This window comes from Symsagittifera roscoffensis, chromosome 6 (assembly GCF_963678635.1).
Source record: "Symsagittifera roscoffensis chromosome 6, txSymRosc1.1, whole genome shotgun sequence".
NCBI classification, from domain to species: domain Eukaryota; kingdom Metazoa; phylum Xenacoelomorpha; order Acoela; family Convolutidae; genus Symsagittifera; species Symsagittifera roscoffensis.
The window spans coordinates 1416408-1436271 of record NC_087067.1 but is presented as its reverse complement, the minus strand read 5'-3'; the positions used below and the strand labels follow the sequence as shown (position 1 = coordinate 1436271).

At 35.7% G+C, this 19864-nt stretch overlaps 1 protein-coding gene across 1 annotated transcript in view; it reads right to left on the bottom strand.

Moving 5' to 3' along the window:
* The window catches only part of LOC134848877 (uncharacterized), a 572430-nt gene that overhangs the window by 216207 nt on the left and 336359 nt on the right, over positions 1-19864 (bottom strand). The window lies entirely within an intron of this gene.

Here is a 19864-nt window from a genome sequence, read left to right as displayed (position 1 = left end):
TTAGTAGACATCATGGGAGGATGAAATCTGATTGTTAAGTTAATTCAAAAAAAGATGTGTTATTTGTTAATTATTTCAAGTAAGATCAGCATACAAAAATCATCCAAAAACAGCATAAATGGACTATGACAAAGGATTGGGAATCCAAACTCATTAAAATTAATATCGTGCTAGAGTTTGAATTTTTTTTTGCTTTTGGTTGTTTATTTTAAGAGAAAATTTATCTAACTAATTGGAGCTATAATTTTTTTAATATACACTTGTTTCATTTTATGAACTTGATTGATCAAATATTGAATCTATGATCTTATATGACTAAATGGCCCAAAAAACAACTGAAACGAAACAAAAATCAACGATGACTGCCATGTTTTGAAAGGCTTATATCAACCTTACTAGAAGAAAACTTATATCAATCTTATCAAAAAAAATGTATCAACTTCAAGAGTCCAAATTTAAAGAGCACATTATTTATCTGACCAAATGTTACTTAATTTTGATTGGCTAATAATTAGATTCAACAACATTAGTTCTATTTCAGGATTAACAGACAATGATTTTGGGCCATTTAACGAACAATAACCATAATCTGTGGTATTCCAATTAAGATTATACTAAAATACGTTGTTAAAGTATCAATGGTCGCAATTTGCCCGTACCGAACAAAATTTTCTAACTTTAAAAAGAAATCCAACCTAAGCTTTTGGGTTTTCAATTTCTCAGCTGATAACATTAAAAAAAAAACATTCTAGATACATGTAAAATCAGTTCATAGCAGAAACCAATTCATGTTGATGCTATATATACACTCTTTGGTTGTACACACAGTAGTCGGAGTAAAACAAGGCAGACAGTAGTTTTCAGAACAACACGCCAACCGCTAACGACAAAAGCTGATTAGAAAAAACAGTCGTAGGGATTGAATCCAACAAGTTAACACTTGTTTTAACTTGAATATATTCAAGTTAAAAGAAGTGTTAACTTGGATTCGATCCCTATACGACTGTTTTTTCTCATCAGCTTCTGCCGTTAGCGGTTGGCGTGTTAATCTGGACAAAATAAGATTGGTTTCTGAGTATGATCAGAAATCAGATCTAGTTGATCAGAAAATAAAAAGATTAAAAAAACCTTACTTCACTCAATTCTTTCACGAGGAAATTCGGTCCAAAACATTGATTGATAATTATAGGCTTTCCTTGTAGGAAAAATTAGAACATGTTCGGCACAGGTGAATAGTTCAGTTGGGCTTTGAACTATCAATAGGCTGGAAACAGTTTAATTGATTTTTTATTATGAAATATTCCGATGAGCTGATTCATTTTTCAAATACAACCCATGCAAAACCATGAGCTCGAAAAGATCGAATAACGAAGAACAATTTTTTAAAATTAATTTCAAAACATTAACTAACTTCTGTTGGTTTTTCAAATTTGCCAAGTCTTCCGAATGTTCAAAACTCAATTGTTACTGTAAAATTTGCAATTCAATAGCGAACGTAATGTTTATTTAAGAGTTAAAAAATTTACTTTTGGAAGTGCGCTGAGTTCTTCTTGAAAACGAAAAATTGTCCTTTTTGTTCAATAGAATTGTCTTTCAAAGATCCACTTTATTAACACTTCATTGGAATTATTAACATACTGTTGCATATATTACAATAATTTAATTACGCTAATTGAGATTTTTCAATTGAGATTTTTTTGCTTCCTATCTGAAGACCACAACTGGCAGGAAGAAGGTCAACACTTACCCTCAAATGTTTACTTGATTCCACTTTCAATCTTTTCTGATACAATCAAACGAACTCTCAGTATAGTCCCGCAAGGTTGGGAATGTTTTATAAACAAAATAAAAAACAGTGCATTGTCTGGGAGTCGAACCGATTAGATATGGGTATAAGCCGCCTTCCCTTATTGAGCCGGATCGATCTCTAGAAGACGCACCGGATCATCTTAAACAATTAGTAGTAAAAAGAAGAGATGACTTTCTGACTCCCGTTTTTCTTGCCGCATCTCTATTAGAACATCGGTATGGGCGCAGAAAGTTAGAAATGAACCAACTGTAAAAAAAAACAATCAAACAGCATAGCATCTAAGTGTTGAGTTTCTCTCCGACGAAGCTATGGCTGACGCTTTTTTTAAATGGTTGCTACTTCAATAAGGAATCAGAAGTTGTGATCGTTTTGCCCTATGGGATTCCAGAGATTAAACCAGGGAAACCATAACCTCTACACGCTAATTAACTGATTAAAAAAAATTGGCCAAAATTTATCAAACAGACTTGTGAGTATGCAATAATAAGCAATATTTCATGGATTATTTGAAAACTTTCAAGGTAAGGCTACATCATAGGTGAATATTCTAAAGACAGAGCTATTAAATGGTTCGATCAAACATTCAACTCCTCTTTCCTATAAACTCCAAGTCGGCTGTTGAATAGTTTGCTCCAATTGGTTTAACAGTTTTGACTTAAACGAAACAATTTTCCAGTCATTGTCATCAACTTCTCCGGCAGAAGCATCTATTCAATTATCGGAGACGTCGACTTACCTTCTTGTTTTCAGCTTTAAATCAAAATATAGATTTTCTACATATGCAACAATCATCTCTTGAATATATCTCACAATCATTTTTTGAAAGCTCGGTATGTGAAAACATCGGGAACAATATATAGAAAGTAGCTGTCGTTAAAACGGACTAATGGTCTTCTGAGAGCCCGCACTCAGTGAGAAAAGAAAAAAATCGATTAAATCATAATTATAATTGTACTTTTAACAAAAATATAATTAATTATAAGTGCCAATTTTAGATACTTATAAGATTTATAATGTATTATAATGCTTACATTTTTGGCGACATTTTATTAAATAATAATATGGTTATATAAATGATTATAGTCTTTGCAAAAAAATTCCTATAATTTATTATAATAGATTATAATCCCTTTTTCTTTCAAAAAATTATCTCACAAAAAATTAGTTATAAAGGATTATATTTTTGCTATTCTGCATGAAAACACAGGAATTTAAGTTTAAGCTATAAGTACAAAAAAAGTTTCTTTTAGTTAGGTAACCAACTGAAAAGCACACAAAACAAGACAAAAATACAAAAATAAAACGAAATGCGATGACGTTTGTTGAATAGTAACGTTATATATTCCATTGTAATGGATTATAATTCAACAAAATTTATGGAAAAAAATTCAAAAGATAATCGATTATAATTTTTTTTTATAGTCAGTCAATTATCTATTTGTTCGTTCATTTTTTCAACATTTTGTTTCGTTTAGGTCCACGTTTTACATTACTAGCAGAGTCTGCTCATAGCTAGCCAATTTCTCTTCATTTTAGAGCATCCGTAAATATTTCTCAAGGGTAAGAAATCATGGTGTTAGCCAAGACTCCTCCGCCTGGTCCTTGTGCCTCGGAAGCCAAGGCAAACTGTATTTGGTCCCGGGGGGAAACATTGGCCGTAAATACGTTGATCTTTTAACGAAAGTAGTCTGCTGATTGAACCAAAACGAATGTTCAGAACGACTTCTTGTATTCAGCCGATTAATCTTACAGCGGGACCCAAAGATAAAAACCACACGTGATGTGAGAGCTTTGGTAGGAAGACTGGGAAAATAGTACGTTCAATTTTGTACTACAAGAAGCCAAACGATGTTCACAAAAACAACCGAGGAAACCTATTAAAAAAATAGACCTGAAGACGAGCACACCGCAGTAGTTTTTGCACGAATGAGGATGGAAGGGAAAGTTCGGTCCGCCATGCGTTGGCTGACAAACAGATCTGGTGGAGGTTTGCTCCATCTAAATGACGAAGTTATTGATTCCACAACAAAAACAAGAAATTTAGTCATTGACATTCTGAAAGAAAAACATCCCGTAGCAAAACAGTCAAAAGAAGAAACAAGAATACAAGTAGACAGCTTGCCTGAGTTAGAAACAGTAACCATCACTTCTTCTTATATAGAGAAAAACTTGCGAGGTCAATGCACGGTGGAGCCGGACCTTCAGGAACAGATTCGGAACACTGAAAAGACGTATTTCTTCGATTAGGAGGACATAGTTCGGCTTTGAGAGGCAAAGTGGCAGCGCTGATCACAAAGATAGCTAACGAAATTATTCCATGGAACCAAATACGAGCATTGATGTCAGGTCGTCTGATCGCATCGCTTTGGACAAGTTCCCCGGAGTTAGACCCATTGGCATAGATGAGTGTTTGCGAAGAATAATGTGTAAATGTATGGCCGAAGCGACCAAAAAAGATCTCGAAGAAACCTGTGGATCTCAACAATTAGCTTGTGGCGTGAAAGCAGGGATTGAAGGAGCTGTACACGCAGTGGAGGAGTTGTTTAATAGCACCAAAGAGGACGGACATGGTCTTCTATTGATGGATGCCTCAAATGCATTCAATGCATTGAACAAGGAAACGGCTCTATGGAATGCTAGAATACTTTGGCCAAGGTGCTCACGATTTCTTTTCAACACTTATAGAGGGTATGCGCCGCTAATTGTTACAGGAACGACAGAACTTCTTTTCAGTAGTGAAGGCACTAGACAGGGTGATCCAAGAGCGATGTTATTCTATGGTGTTTCATTGATGCCATTGATTGAATCACTCAAAGATCGAGATAAGTATTTACAAACATGGTATGCAGATGATTCGGGAGCTCTCGGCGCACTAGAAAACCTGGTTGAATGGTTGTCACCTTTGACTGAAAACGGCCCGAAATATGGCTATTACCCCGAGCCAAGCTATTTGCTTGTTCACCCGAATTTTGTTGAAAAAGCTCATCAATTGTTTGACAGGTTCGACATCAGAATAGTTGAAGGTAGAAGATATTTGGGCGGATTTTTTGGCTCTGATGAAGGCAAAATTCGTTTCACTTTTAAAAAGGTCCAAAAATGGTTGGATTGTCTTGGCGAGTTGTCCAAATTGGCAGAAAAAGAACCTCAAGCTGCTTTAGTTGGATTAACAAGATCACTGCAATGCGAATGGAATTTTGTCCAGAGAGTAGTCAAAGATACGTCGCAGTTGCTTGCTCCTCTCGAGAAGATGTTGGAGGAAAACTTTTTGCCAAGCTTACTAGGAACTTCTAGTGTCACACACTCAGATCGTGTTTTGTATTCATTTCCTGTCAAAAGAGGGGGACTAGGTGTGCGAAATCCAATAGAAGGTGCCGAACTAGCATTTTCCACTTCACGTGAAGCAATCGACTGTCTCGTGAGTTCGATCCTTCTCTAAGATGATTTCGACCAAACTCTACACAAAACAAAGATGAGAGAAGCAAGAAAAAACCACGAGGAGAAACAAAATGCTTTGGACAAAGATAAACTCGATGAATTGCTTGCAGTTTTACCAGCAGATCAGAAATGAGCGATCAGGAGAATAATCGACAACAACTGTTCCTTGTGGCTACCTTCGCTGCCCTTGCTGAAAGATAATTTTGATTTGTCATCCACAGAGTTCAGAGACGCTCTATGTGTCAGGTACAGAAAACCACTCAAACGTTCTTTCTCGAAATGCGATGGATGTCAACAAAATTTTGACTTACAGCATGCACTTTCTTGCAAGAAGGGTGGACTGGTAACACTACGACACAACGAAATAAGAGACGCAGTGGGCGATCTTGCTTCAATTTTGTGGAAGGATGTGAAAAGAGAACCTGTCGTAAAAGAACCAGATGTAGAAAATGAAAACCCGGCACTAATTGGAGATCTTTCAGCTCGTGGGGTTTGGGATATACAGTCGGCTGCGTCGTTCGACATCCGTGTTACAGACACTGACGCTCCGTCTTACCAAAACCGCAATCCCATGAATATACTGAAAACTGCAGAGATTGAGAAGAAAAATAAATATGGACCAGCTTGTGAAGAAAAACACATGTCTTTAACTCCACTTGTCACTTCAATAGATGGTGTTTTGGCACCGGAGTTCACGTTTTTCCTCAAACGACTAGCAGATGGTCTGGCATCAAAGTGGGACCGCCCATATAGTCATGTCATGTGCTGGGTGAGATGTAGAATTTCATTCGCTATACTAAGAGCAACCAACATTTGCATCAGAGGCACAAGATCCAAATAGCGATATCTCGGCGTTGAGGACGGTTACACAATTGGAATGGCATTCTAAATATTCACACGCTGTTAACTGGGGCTTTCATCGCGCATAACTGACTCCTATGATATTAGAATTTCGACACCATTTGCTTATTATTTCGAAGAATATGAGATGTTTGAAGATAAAAACACAGGATGACAACTGTGAACAAGCAACGAAAAACTTTTCCTTGCACCACACTAGAGACACGGAGCACGGCAAAAGACAGCCGGCATTTCACCCAGTTCATAGTTTTACTATAGGGTTTCTCCCACTTGGTAGATAATGCTTTTCCTATTGTCCGAAGGCAACTTGCAAATTCTGGAGCAAGCATCCCATCAACAGACACGACAAGAGGAGTGAAAGACATATGTCTTTCCTGACACGCGTCTGAATATTTTGTCTTTTTCTCAACGTCTGCTGAGTGCAAAACACTCATGGGGATTTTTTTCTGATAGGAGATGGCGTCGGTGTCAGAGACACAAATATCGAAAGACGCTCCTCCCTGTCTATCATAAACTCCATGACAAAACAAATCGGCAATTAATGTGGGTGCCTCCTCTTGCGGGTTGTATTCTCTAATAACAGGCTCTCTCTGTACATCCTTCCACACTAAAGAAGCTAAGTCGCCTACAGCACCCCTAATCTCATTGTGCCGTAAAGTTAAGAGACCACCTTTTTTGCACGCTAACGCATGCCGTAGGGTGAATGGTGACTGGCAACCATCACAAAGTTTGGCGAAACGATCAAGTTTCTGTTATATCGGACACTCAATGCATCCCGAAACTCCGAAATTTTTCTGCAGCAATCGGAAACGCTGTCAGCCAGGCAGAAAAGCTTCCTTCATTGATTCTTTTTACTGCGCAAATTTGGTCTGCTGGTAGCTCATTCAATAACTCCCTCAACAATTCTTCATGTTTTTCTTCCATAATTCGATGATGTCTTTTCCACGATCAAGACATTTGCTTTCTGTGGTCTTTATGGGAAAAACCTTGCTGATCAACAATAGCATCAAAAAGAACCGTAACTGCTTCCCGTGACGTGTTGTAAGACTCATCAGCAAAACTGGTTGGGTTTGACACTCCAAGACCACCCTTTCTTGCTGGCAAACAAAAGAGACGTCTCTGCAGTGATAAAATCGACAAAGTTCCAAGTATCGCAGGTAAGAAATTCTCCATCAGAAGGTTCTCTAGCGGTTGAAAAAGCTAACTATAACTTTTCAAAACACAATGGGAAAAATTCCATTCCGCGTAGGGACTTAGTCAGTCCTGATAAAGCACATTGTGGTTCTGTTTTTGCCACAAAAGAAAGTTTCTCAATTTTTTCTACCCATTCAAGTTCTTTCTTTTTCAGGTAGATGTCCTTCTCATTTCCGTCTCCAATGAAACCGCCCAAAAACTTCTTCCCTTCCACTATAGTAATCGAGTACTTGTCAAACATGTGAAGCGCTTCTTCAGCATATTGTTTATCGACAACCAAAAAACTTTTGGAAGGCTCTGGAAAGTAACCGAAGGCGGGACCTTCCTCAAACATCTAGGCTACAATTTTCGAGCATTCCACAACGCTGTTTCACGATTGAGCGAGTTGAAAGCATTTGATGCATCCATCTTCCTTGTTGTCATCAAAAACATCAGAGAGCGCATGAATTGCACCTTCAACGCCAGCTTTCAGCCCACAAGCTAATTGATCAGTCGAAAATGTTTCTTCAAGGTAAATTTTTGTGAACTCAGCCACGTTTTGCAAACTATTCTCCGTAGACATTCGCCTATGCTAATAGGTCGCACGCCAGGACATTCATCAAGAACAATCAATCTTCCAGAAACCAGTGCTCGCACTTTCGACCATGGTAAGATTTGATTGCACATTTTTGTGGCGAGAGTTGCAACTTCGTCTCTCAAGTGTGAACTATGAGCCTCATGTAAAACCGTCTGCCAATGCTCAGAATCCGTTCCCGAAGCTGCCGAACTGCCCTGCAAAGAAAATGTCGTCTTTTCAATGGAAGCAGAACTGATTATAACATCTTCAAAGTCGGGTAAAACTGGCACTTGCAATCGCGAAGAGAGATGTGACTTGTGTGGCTCTGGATGCTTTGACTTCAAAGTCTCTAAAACGGTCACACCTTTCTTCACCTCTTGCATCGGATCAAGCACAACCCCGCTTGCTCTCTCCGAGAGCCATCGCATAGCACTTCTCACTTTGCCTTTCATCATTAATAAAGCAAACACTTTCGAGACATGTTTGTCGTCCAAACTATCTTGATTTATTTGTTTATTTTGCTACATCTCACTGCTTCCGCCAACAACTTGTCGAACTTGTTTTCCTTCCAGTCTTTAGTTTGCCGTCCAATAAGTGTTCGAACGTCTTTTGATGCTTTGGTCATTGGATCTCTTTGTCACAAAACACGACTCATCATCAGAATTCTTTCTGAAGTGGAATCAGCAGTGGTAGAAAGAAGCTTCAGTTCATGTGTCAGGATGTCCACGTACTTCGTACCAATGTTACCATTAGGCAAAGTTTATAATCTTTTTGGCGACCGTACACTTTTCACCCATCTTTCAGTCCAAATCGAATGATCAAGACAAGTTGATTTCTCAAGTGACGCACCGAATGCTTCCATCTTTATGTCTTCGTCGTGGCTTTCAAGGTTCGGATCAGTTTCTGGTAGCACATCTTCTGTTTGCAGGTCTTGCATGGCTTGAGTTAATCCTGTGCGGCCATTGCTTGTCGGTGTAAAATTACCGCGGTCATTGTTATCTTGTGATATAAACAAGTCTTCCACTTCAAACCCGCTGGTCTTGGAAACACTGAGCGAATCAGAATTATAGCCCAGATAACTAGGCGGTTTGATAATTCTCTGAGTCCGCCTCATGATATCACGAGCATTCCTCGAACCGAACTCGAACTCTTCCCGAGCACGGGCCACTCTGCTCCAGAAACGAGCTTCTCTCCAAACACGAGTTCCAAGCACCGGCTCTGTACCAAACACACACGAGCTCCAAGCACCGGCTCTGCATCCAACACGAGCACCAATCCACAAATAAGCTGTACTCCGAACACGTGCTCTGCTCCAAACTCACGAGCTCAGCTCCAAACACGAGCTCTGATCCAAACACGAGCACTGCTTGAAATAAAATGTCCGCTCATAGATGTCAATGTTGCAGTGGTTGTTGTTGTTTTTTTTTGGTTTTTTTTTGTTGTTCGATTATTGTTCCGACCTTCGAAGAAATCTAAATATTTATGCTCGGTGTGGTTTTTTTTATTCAGTCAATTTCACCGATCGAAATGAAAATTTAGAACAAAAACCTTCAAAACCCTATTGAAGATATTGACTTCCTGAGCTCAAATATAAAAACATATTTCATCTCCAATTTTTTTTTGTAAAGTTCTGGGGCTTGGAAAACTGCCAAATTTGCCATGTTCTGGACTAAATTATACGCGCTTTCAAGAGTTTACTCATAATGCTGAGAGCTTAACGCGAATTATTTATATGTGGCAAATTATCCCGCGTAGCAAAACTTTTCCAAATTGAATTGAGGCTAACTAATTGGTCCTATTAAAATTTTACGTACGACTCAAGTTTTTACATTTTGATATTGTCCAAAATTTATAGATTTTCAAATTGTCCATTTTTACGAAAACTATTTGATTTGAATAAAGGGACAGTCGCAACATTTAGGGCTTTGCCCTGATACACGAGCAGTCTTGTTATCGATTAAAATGATTTTTTTGTTTCGAAAATTAGAAACATTAGAATTCATTTTAATCGATGATAATCAAGTTTTTTTGAAGTTTATGGAGACTGACAATAAAAATCCATTATAATCTATTATTTTTTCTTTTTACTGACTGCGGGGAGCAATACTAGTATATAGATTTTTATGATTTTTTTGGTGTTTTTTAAAAAAAACTTGTTTTATTGCAATATTGTCTTTTTTTGTGGTTTGGTTTTTGAATAAAACTTCTCTATCGAACAGCAAAACTGAGAAGGTCAGTTGTCTATTTGATTATCTTGAAAATCCTAACGGACGCACTAATAATGACAAGTCAGGAACAGTTTTTTTATGTTGATTGGTAGATCGATTATTTTATCTTGATTCTTCGACTTTTGAGCATAGCTGCTGATTTTTTGTCAATAGTGAGAGTAACTCCAGTGTTCAAAATTTCAACTCAAATCAATTTTAAATTTTGGAAAATTGAATTTTTAGGAAATTTGTGGCACAATCTCACAGTTAATTGATAAATTTTTGTTTCACATTTTTTTCATTATGAGAAAAATCCCTTTTGAAATTTGGAGTTATCATCTTTCTTTATTTTGTCGAAGGTTTCCAATTGTTCAGTCGGTGACCTGTTGCATTTTTTTCGGCTTTTAAACAAGTCCGTTAGAAATCTTTAGATTAAATAGAAGCTTTAATATAACAAGCTTGTATACTCAACAATTAAAATTTCTACTGTTAAAGGACTGTAAGCGTTGTTTTAGGCGAGAAAAGTGAACCAAAATCCTCGATGAATGTTGTTTTTTAGAATTTTTTTCAGTTTTGTCTTTTTCAAGTAACTTTAGTATGGGATAGTATTTCTATAATTTTTTTTTCTGATTAATAAGTCCAACTCTAAATTGGTCGAATAAGGTAGGGTAACTGGTAGGTGAAAATGGACTGTTCTTTTTTAAATTGAATAAGGTTTTAGATACTTTCCAATGTAATGTGGGTTTTTTTTTAGTTTGGCTTTTGATAATTTTATTTATATTAAGTTCTTTTGTTTAAAAAAAGTTAACCCCTCTATCGAACAGCAAAAGTGAGAAGGTCATTTGTCTATTGGCTATGTTTTTTGATAATGACACTAATAATGACAAGTTAGGGACAATTTTTTAAATTGGTTGGTTGATCTAAAATATTATCTTGATTTTTTTTTTGAGTTTTAAGCATAACGGCTATTTTTTTCCATAATGAGGGTTGTTAAATCTCCGTTGTTAAAAATTTAAATCGAACAAAACTTTATTTTTGGAAAATTACATTAGCGGAAACTTCTTGCACATTTTAACTGTTTATTGTTATTTTTTTTACAATTTGATTATAATGAGAAAAAGTTCCTTTTGAAGCTTGATGGCTGTCATCTCTTTTTTACTTTTAAGCAGAAGATTTCCAATTGTTCAGTCGGTGACCCGTTGCGTTTTTTTTCGGCTTTTGAACATGTCATTTAAAAACCGTGAAAGTGATAATAACCGATAATTTTGCCAGCATGTTTACTAGTAGAATTTCTACTGCTAAAGGACTGTAAACATTGTTTTAGACAAGACAGGTGAACCAAAACCCTTGACAGATGTTTTCAAGAACTTTCTTCAAATTGGTTTTTTCTTCAAGTAATTTTAGCATGTGATAGTGTTTTCATAATTTTTTTTATTTTAGGATTAAAAAGTCTAACTCTAAATTGATTGGCTTTTCTTTTTAGCAATTTAAAGCATTAACGGATTGAGATTGGACTAAATTTTGAAGATATGTGAAAAAAAAATTTCAATTTCAGTTTCTAAAATTTTTTTTTACGACGACTAGTAGGTGAAAATGGACTGTTCTTCTTTTAATTGAATAAGTTTTATAATATAATAATGTATTTTTTTGTAGTTTGGCTTTTGACAATTTTTATTTAAGTTCATTTTTTTTCGTTTTAGAGAAAGTAAACTCCTTTATCATCAAAATTGAGAGAGCAATTTGTCTATTGGCTGTCGGCCTCACGGACCTACCAATGATGACCATTTAGGAACATTTTTCGATTTTGATTGGTAGATCCGAAACTTTATTTCGATTCTTTGAGTTTTAAGCTTAGCTGCTGTTTTTTGTCAAAAATGAGGGTATCTCCGGTCTTTAAAATTGATGAATTGATTATCATCTCTCTAAAATTTTCTAAACCAAATGTTTCCATTTTTTCATCCTGTGACCTGTTGTTTTTTTTTCGGTTTTTAAACAAGTCTTTTAAAAACCGTTAAATTGCGTTAAATTGATAAGAATCGGTAATTTTGCCAGCATGTTTACCGGAAGAATCTTACTGCCAAAGAACTGTAAGCTTTGTTTCAGGCGAGACAGGTGAACCAAAATCCTCGACCGATGTTTTTAAGAATTTTCTTCAAACTTGTCTTCTTTTTCAAGTAAATTTACCATGTGACAGTGTTTTTATAAGTTTTTTTTCTTCTTCGATTAATAAATTCAACTTCAAAATGATCGGCTGTTCCCTTTCACATGTTACAGTCTTAATGGATAGATATTGTGTCCCTTAAGTCGGAGTAAATTTCCTTGGTAGCTTGAAATACCAGATGAATTTTCTAATTTCTCCTAATTTCAGTACATGAAGGACGTTTTCCTTCAAGAGGCTAACTGGGCTGAAAGTCGACTTGAGTATTTAGATTTATTTAGTTTTCTAACAATTGTTTAGCAAAATCTCTGATGCTTCTTTTTCAATACTGGTTGAAACACATTGATTGAAACGCAGAATCTTTGATGCTTCTTTTTCAACATTGGTTGAAACGAATTGATTAGCCACACATTGATTATCTTATTTCATGGCCTTCGTCATTTTTCCTAATAAAACAGTGTGCTCCGACGGAGTTTTCCCATTTCTGCTAATCAAATTGGCATTTGCAATTTTACTTCTCTAATTAGAGTTTTTGGCGAAATGACCTCTGATTTTACGTTTTGAACATGTTGCGTTTTCATCCGAACAAACTGGGTATTTCAAAAAGACTTCAACTTAAGTCAAAATATTTTTCCGGTTTTATTGTTTGAAGCAAGTTGTATCTTGATTCTCAAAGGTCTCTTACAATTATATGTACAAAAGAATTGTCCAATTTGAAATTGCCTGTTGCTCAGAGCTGGTTGATAATTTCTTTTTCTAAAGGAACAACAACTTTGCTTTTATATCAACGTACAGAACATTTGATTCTAACCATCCTGTGCTTTCCAAAATTTTCAAAAACGCAATTTACAAAACCTGTTGATTAAAGAAATTGAATACGTGCCTTTCAAGGAACTTTGCCGTTCAAGTCTTCCACAAACCTATTTTGATTATCCCTGAAGTCCTTTTCTAGGTGATTGCTGTTTCTCAGCTTTCTGAAAAAGGTTTCAAATGGTGGTAATTCAGTTAAATCATGCTTCACTGCACTGTCAAACGACTCATCAGGCAAAAAACTTTAGTTTCATTGGCTTGTTATGTTTTCAGAAATGAGTCTAGAACTGTTTTTTTCTCAGAAACTTCTTTAACTCATAAAATTGGACATACCCAATTACGAAAGATACGAAGTCATTATTTTCGAAAACGATTGCTGGTTTAATTTTTTGAACCATATTCAGGGTAGAAGGTCCATTGAAATACGATAAGTTGCATATTGTATCTCCTTTCATTAAATCTAAATCCGGTAGAGTGTTGAAATGGCGTCCACTTTTTTGTTTAAATCAACCAGCTGTTTTTTTGTTGAGTTTTCAGGATTTGTCTAATAAAGTCAACCTCCTCGCCAAATTCTGCAGTTTCGCCGTTCTACTTGAAGACTGCTGATCTTTTAGTGACATTTATATCATTCGGTCTTTTTTCAAAATATTTTTGGTTCGAACAATGACAGTGTTTACAATTTCTTGAAACTTCATCTTCATATACAGCTTCCATTTTGATGTCTGAGATCTGATTTGTAGAAAAAATGCAATTTTTAGGAGTTCTGAAAATTTTACAGAAAAAGTTTGAGTCATCTTGCAAATGTGAAGATAATTAAACCAGCACAAAGCCAGGTTTTCTTATCCAAGTAGTCAATTTGGTTGCTTTTAATGCTTCCGGGGAACTCAAATTGATAAGAAATCCAAAAAGGCCATATTGAAAAATAATTTCGGCTCTACAGTGTAAGTAAGTAATGATGAATTCTCCATGTTTTTAGAGTTTTGTTTCCTGTAGTTTGTAAGCGTATATGGGATAAATTTTCCCGATGAAATTTTCTGATCTGTTGAGGAAACAGTCGCAGAGCATCGAATAGCTTGAAAAAACTATCGACATCATCCGTATCTATAATGCGATTGTTGAATCGTAGCTACTTGACTCTTTTACCAAAAGTCCGATATGTCAGCTGACTATTACTCTTACATAGTCTCCATCTTGATTTTCAAAAACGTATATGAAAAAATTGCTTTCAATTAATTCGAGGTAAATTGCCAATTACAACTAGACGAAATTTTTTTATCTCATGACCGCTGTTTGATTCGATTACTGTTAAAGTTAGTATTATCGGTTCTTAGAGTTTTTTTCCATGTTTGGCAAAACCAACACCAGTGCATCATTGATTTTTGCGGCACAAGCGAACTTGTTGAAGAGTTCTTCAATTTTCTAGTTTATAACTTTGAATTTCCACATTCCAATGTTTTTGAGCGCATTCCTCCGCAGTATCGATTTTTCCTGTTTTCATTTCAGTGGCTACCAACTCAGCTTTAGAAGACAAAAAAAAGAAAATATAACTTCTAAAACAAAAAAAATGGGCATAGTAGTAGCGATTTTTCAAATTTTTCTAAAGCTAAGAGAAGGAAATCTACTGCAACATTCATTTTTACGGCTGAAGCGAGCGTGTTCAACTTTTCTCCAATTTTCTAAATGATAGCTTTTGTATCAACTTGAATATTTTAAACCTGAATACCTTATGATTCCCGTTTTCTATCTCAGTTTTCCATAGGCTCGCGTTTCCTCGACCGTTTTTTCCCCGGCTGAAATTTGCCGTGGTTTCAGGCAGCTCCTGTAGCACGAGGGCCAATCAGATTGACGTGTTACCTCTCACCAACTGTGGCCAGCTGAGAGGGAGACTCTCGCAAGTAAGCATTTGTATCTAAAATTAACCTTTAGTCGTTTTAAAAGTTTAAAAGTTTCAACTTTTTTTTGTTTTTTGTTAGATCATGCGTTGCCTTATTTCTAATAAATTATGTTCCTGCAATTGATCTAGTTAGCTCTTAGATCAATGATGGCGTTCAAAACACTACTACTAACAGGGCCTGCGAATGGTTGACAATTTGACAGCCGCATTTATGTGGACAAATTCATCGATAAAATTTTGCACAAATACCTTGAGAAACTGAGAGCTAGTCGGTACAGCGTAACGGAAAAGCTAATTATTTGTAATGTAATTAGCATCAATTAAGTCATCGAGTCTAGTTTTCAAAGGAGTTTAACTTCGAAATATTTGTTCATTCCTAGGAGCCCATGCAATCAGTTGAGCCTGATGATGTTCAAACTTTGTTCGGGAAAATGCCGTAAACGTTCTGGAGCATCATTTATGCTGATGCTTCTTCTCAAATACCACGAAACTCACAGACCAGAAAATAATCAAGGATATATCGCTGGGTCACCTGCATAGAAGGTTAGTTTAATGAAGACGGAAGCACCAACTAAAGAGTCAAGCTACCTGCTGTTATCGAAAGCTGGTACAATAACACCATTTTACCTGGACCTCTTTGTTTTAGTATAAGGTAAAACAAGTTTTTTTTAAGTTTTGTATTCTTCTTAACTGATTGTATTCAAGCATGATCTGATGCATCAATCTCTGGTTTGATCACTGGGTTGAAGAAGTGGAAAGACGAAGAGCACTTTAGCAAATGATACTCGGTATTTCCCCTGTCGGCTCTGAGTCAACTTAGGTTGCATCTGAGGCTATTTTCAAGATGGAATTGATACATCAGTTTGGTCGAAATGAACAAAATCAAAAAAGTTCTCTTTTATAGCACCAGAGACACGAATCCGCCCAAGCACTTAGATTATCTGGAGCAGGTCAGAAAACTCTTAAGGCACACGACAAAACCTTAGACAATCACTTGCCATGATATTTTGCGTAGGTGCCTACCTTTGGTCGACTTTCATCCCATATACTGAAAACTACATCCAGTTTGATTCCATATACTGAACACTCACCTCATATTCCAAAAACTACGCCAATATAATCCCACATAGTGAAAAACTCATTTAATCCCGAACACTGGAGACAACCAGTTTTCATATCCCGTATACTGACATAATTCATCCCAACAGCGGATGATATCCAGTTTAACATAACATTTTCAAAATTCATATTTAGTTTTGCATTTTAGCCAGCAACAACGAAAAAGCTGGCGACCAAAGAAGGGGTGGACAATCTTTTCCAACATCATTGTGAGCCATGCGGCCTATCATTGCCAGTAGGAATTTTGCTTTGCTCATTATCAGTGAAAAGGAACTGAGACTGACACCGCGCACCAAAGAGCGCGAATCAAAGCCTCCCGCATCCAAGTTTAGGCGTAAATAATCTATTATAACGGATTATTATGATGATTTTTTGACAATTATAATCGATTATAATTACCAAAATTAGGTCTTTAAGGGATTTATAATTGATTATAATCGTGATATTTTCCAAGAGATTATTATCTCTTATAATCGATTATAATTGATTATAATTGATTATAGTTCTTACTAAAAACCCTTGAAATCAATTATAATCGATTATAATCGATTATAATCTCTTATTTTGCCGAAATTTTCTTATATTCGAAATATATCTTATGGGTTATTTTTTTGTGTCAATAAAAAAATCTCTGAAAAAGAGATCTCTTGAACACTTTGGTTCATCTGAACACAAAGTTATACCACGAAACAAAAGTTTCATAGAGATCCTTTCATATGAGTGGAAAGGTTCTCGCGGTAGATGAAAAATAAATTTTCCGAATCAATCATGAAACTAAATCAATCTGCTGATGTTTTGGTGTTTAAAAAAGCTTAAAATATGCATCACAAAACAACTCTAATGGGGAAGAAATGAAAAAAAACTTATAAATTTGAAATAATTGGAAAATTTTAAAAACATTTTTCTCATTTTTCATAGAAACCAACGTACACAAGAAGCATAAAATATAAGCAATTTAGATGCAACTTCGAAGACAAAAATGCACAAACAAAAGGGATTATAATCAATTATAATCAATTATAATGGATTTATGTGCAAAACTAATAAAATAGAAATTTGAATAAAAATAATGGATTATAATCAATTATAATCGATTATAATTGTATCAAAAAATAGACGAATAAATAATCGATTATAATCGATTATAATGGATTATAATTAATTATAATTTGAATTTAAAAAGAGAGATTATAATCGATTATTAATGGATTAAAATTGATTGTTTCTCAATTATAGTAAGACTGGTACTAAAATTGTAATATAATCGATTATTAGCGCTTGAAACTGGATGCGGGCTTCTCTATGATTGTCTGGACATTTTCAGTCTCAAATTTTTGCGCATTATGTTTGCTTATCAATTTCTTTTGTCATTAAACATGTTCGCCATGAAAAGACAAAATGTAAACAATGAGTTTGGACAATTATAAAGAATTATTGTTTTATCAAATGTAACTTGTCATCTTAACTTTTTATCGGGCAGTCTAAGTAACTGAGTGAATTTCTGAACTTCAAAAAAATGGGACTTTTATGCTCGACCCTAGAAGTGTGCCCAATCTCCTTCCTTGAAACTGCGTTGTAGAAGACTTGCGAGGAAGAAATTCATTACTACTTGTGAGTAGACTCTTGAAAGAGGCTCGCTAATGGAAAAAGACTCCCGAAATGCCCTGTCTATGTGAGCTGGAGTTCCTGGGGGTATTTTTTACCTAAAAGTAAGTATTGTTTTTGACCTTGTCTTTTTTGAGCTAACTAAGACTGGGCTATTTAAACAACCTCTCCTTTACAATATCCTTCACAATAAAAACCACAAAATAATATCCAACCCGCTTCCTCTATGTCAATCTTGTTTTATTTTCGTAAAAATTAGATTTTACTCTGACGATAATAATGACGAAAATGATTCTGCGATGACGGTAGACTGCATGAATAACTCTTATGCTGAAGTGGAAGTGGAAATTGTTGACTCGTATCATGGTTCTGATGGTGAAATGGAAAGGGTTGACTTGGATGACTCTGATGCTAAAGTGCGTGTGGTTGAATTGGATGACTCGTTGACTGACATCATCTAAGAGTGGACAAGAGCGCGATGAGGGCCCGTGAAATGACTGCCTCAAGGCCAAAGCCGAGGCCAAGAACCCAAATGTTGGCCGCTCATACCTTTAGGTTCAAACTCAGAATCCCAATACATTTCATTAATTCGTTGTACGCCCAGATAATGACCATGATTTTCAGAAGGCGGACAGTGAGTGAGCAACTTTCAATCAGAGAGTTCTCAATTAAAAACAAGACCATGAGTTATTATGTCATGCTCTCTTAAGGTTTTGAGAGAGCCTTATCTGAAAATGCAATTTGTAATCTAAAATTCCGGGTCAATATCAATTTTTTTATGTGTTTCAGTTGATCGCTTTAACGGTGAGAACCTCAAATTTATTTGATTTTGAGCTTTTTTTCGTGCTAGGGAGAGCCGTCTTTTAGCGATCATTCAAGCCAGGTCCAAATGGGTCTTCTTTTTTAGATTAATGTGTTCTTTTCTTGAAAAACAAATCGCTAGGGCTATGAGTTTTTGGTAAAGCTTGCACTCAAATTCAACACTGGAATTCACCTTTCATTGTCGCACTATCAATTGTATAAAAATTTTCAGCAATAAAGTAGATAAACGCAAAAGTTATCTTTAAAATATCTCAGAAAACAAACCAGAATGCGAATACCAGCAGTAAACGCCTGAATACCTGCAGCCAGTGAAACAACATATTGGTGACATATAGATGAAGTGAAACATATAGATGACATATACTGGTGAAACAACATATTGGTGACATATAGATGACGTGAAACATATAGATGACATATACTGGTGAAACAACATATTGGTGACATATAGATGACATATAGATGACGACAGCCAGTGAAACAACATAAGGGTGGACATATTGATGACGCATATACAGTATTATATGAAAACAAAACATTTCAGAAGATATAAGAATATAAAAGAAAAGTATCGAAACATTGACCGAGTTGCTCAACAATATATAAAAACAAAACTTATTCCTAGCTTGTTTTGCTTTAGATAAAACAAAAGTTACTTATTTTTCCTACTGTGTTTTGCTTTCCGCTGGTCTAAGTTTCCCTTTTCAATTTTAAGAAAAAGAGCATGTTTCAATCCAGTTGATCACTATTAGTAAAGTACGATCGAGCCTTCCTTCATCTCAATAAACCCCTCACGAGACTTCTCCCCAAAAAACCTGTGAGTTAATTCGTCTCAAACACTGATGATGATTTCTGAGCCTAATTTTAAATTCTGAACCAAATACTGAACCATCTCATCTCAAACAAGGATGATGATAACTGAGCTAAAGCTTATGACAATTTCTGAACCAAATAATTTCCTCGGTGATAGTGTTTACAACGTTCTCAAAAAATGAAGAATCTCCCTCAATAATTGGGGTAAACTTTAGGGTGATCGATACTAAAAGTTGAGACTCACATTTTTAGTTATTCAATGTTATAAGATTTTTTGTTGATTCCGCTGACATTGGTTAAGTCCTTGCTTTCAAATTCCGCATTGCTATAAATATAAATTCTAGCTCTAGTTTCTAATTTTGCAGTAGGCAGTTTCAATAAAAAACAAAAATATCGAATCCACTTACATTTTTTCGGATTCCACTTAAGTTTGCGGATTCCAAGTACACTTTGCGTAATCCACTTACAGTTAAGGACTCCACAAACACTAGAAGTATTCGCTTGTTAGGGAATTCGCTACCAAAAATAGCCGACAAAAGTTACGTTAGAGGTATTTGTACGCGGATTCCATGAAAGTTTT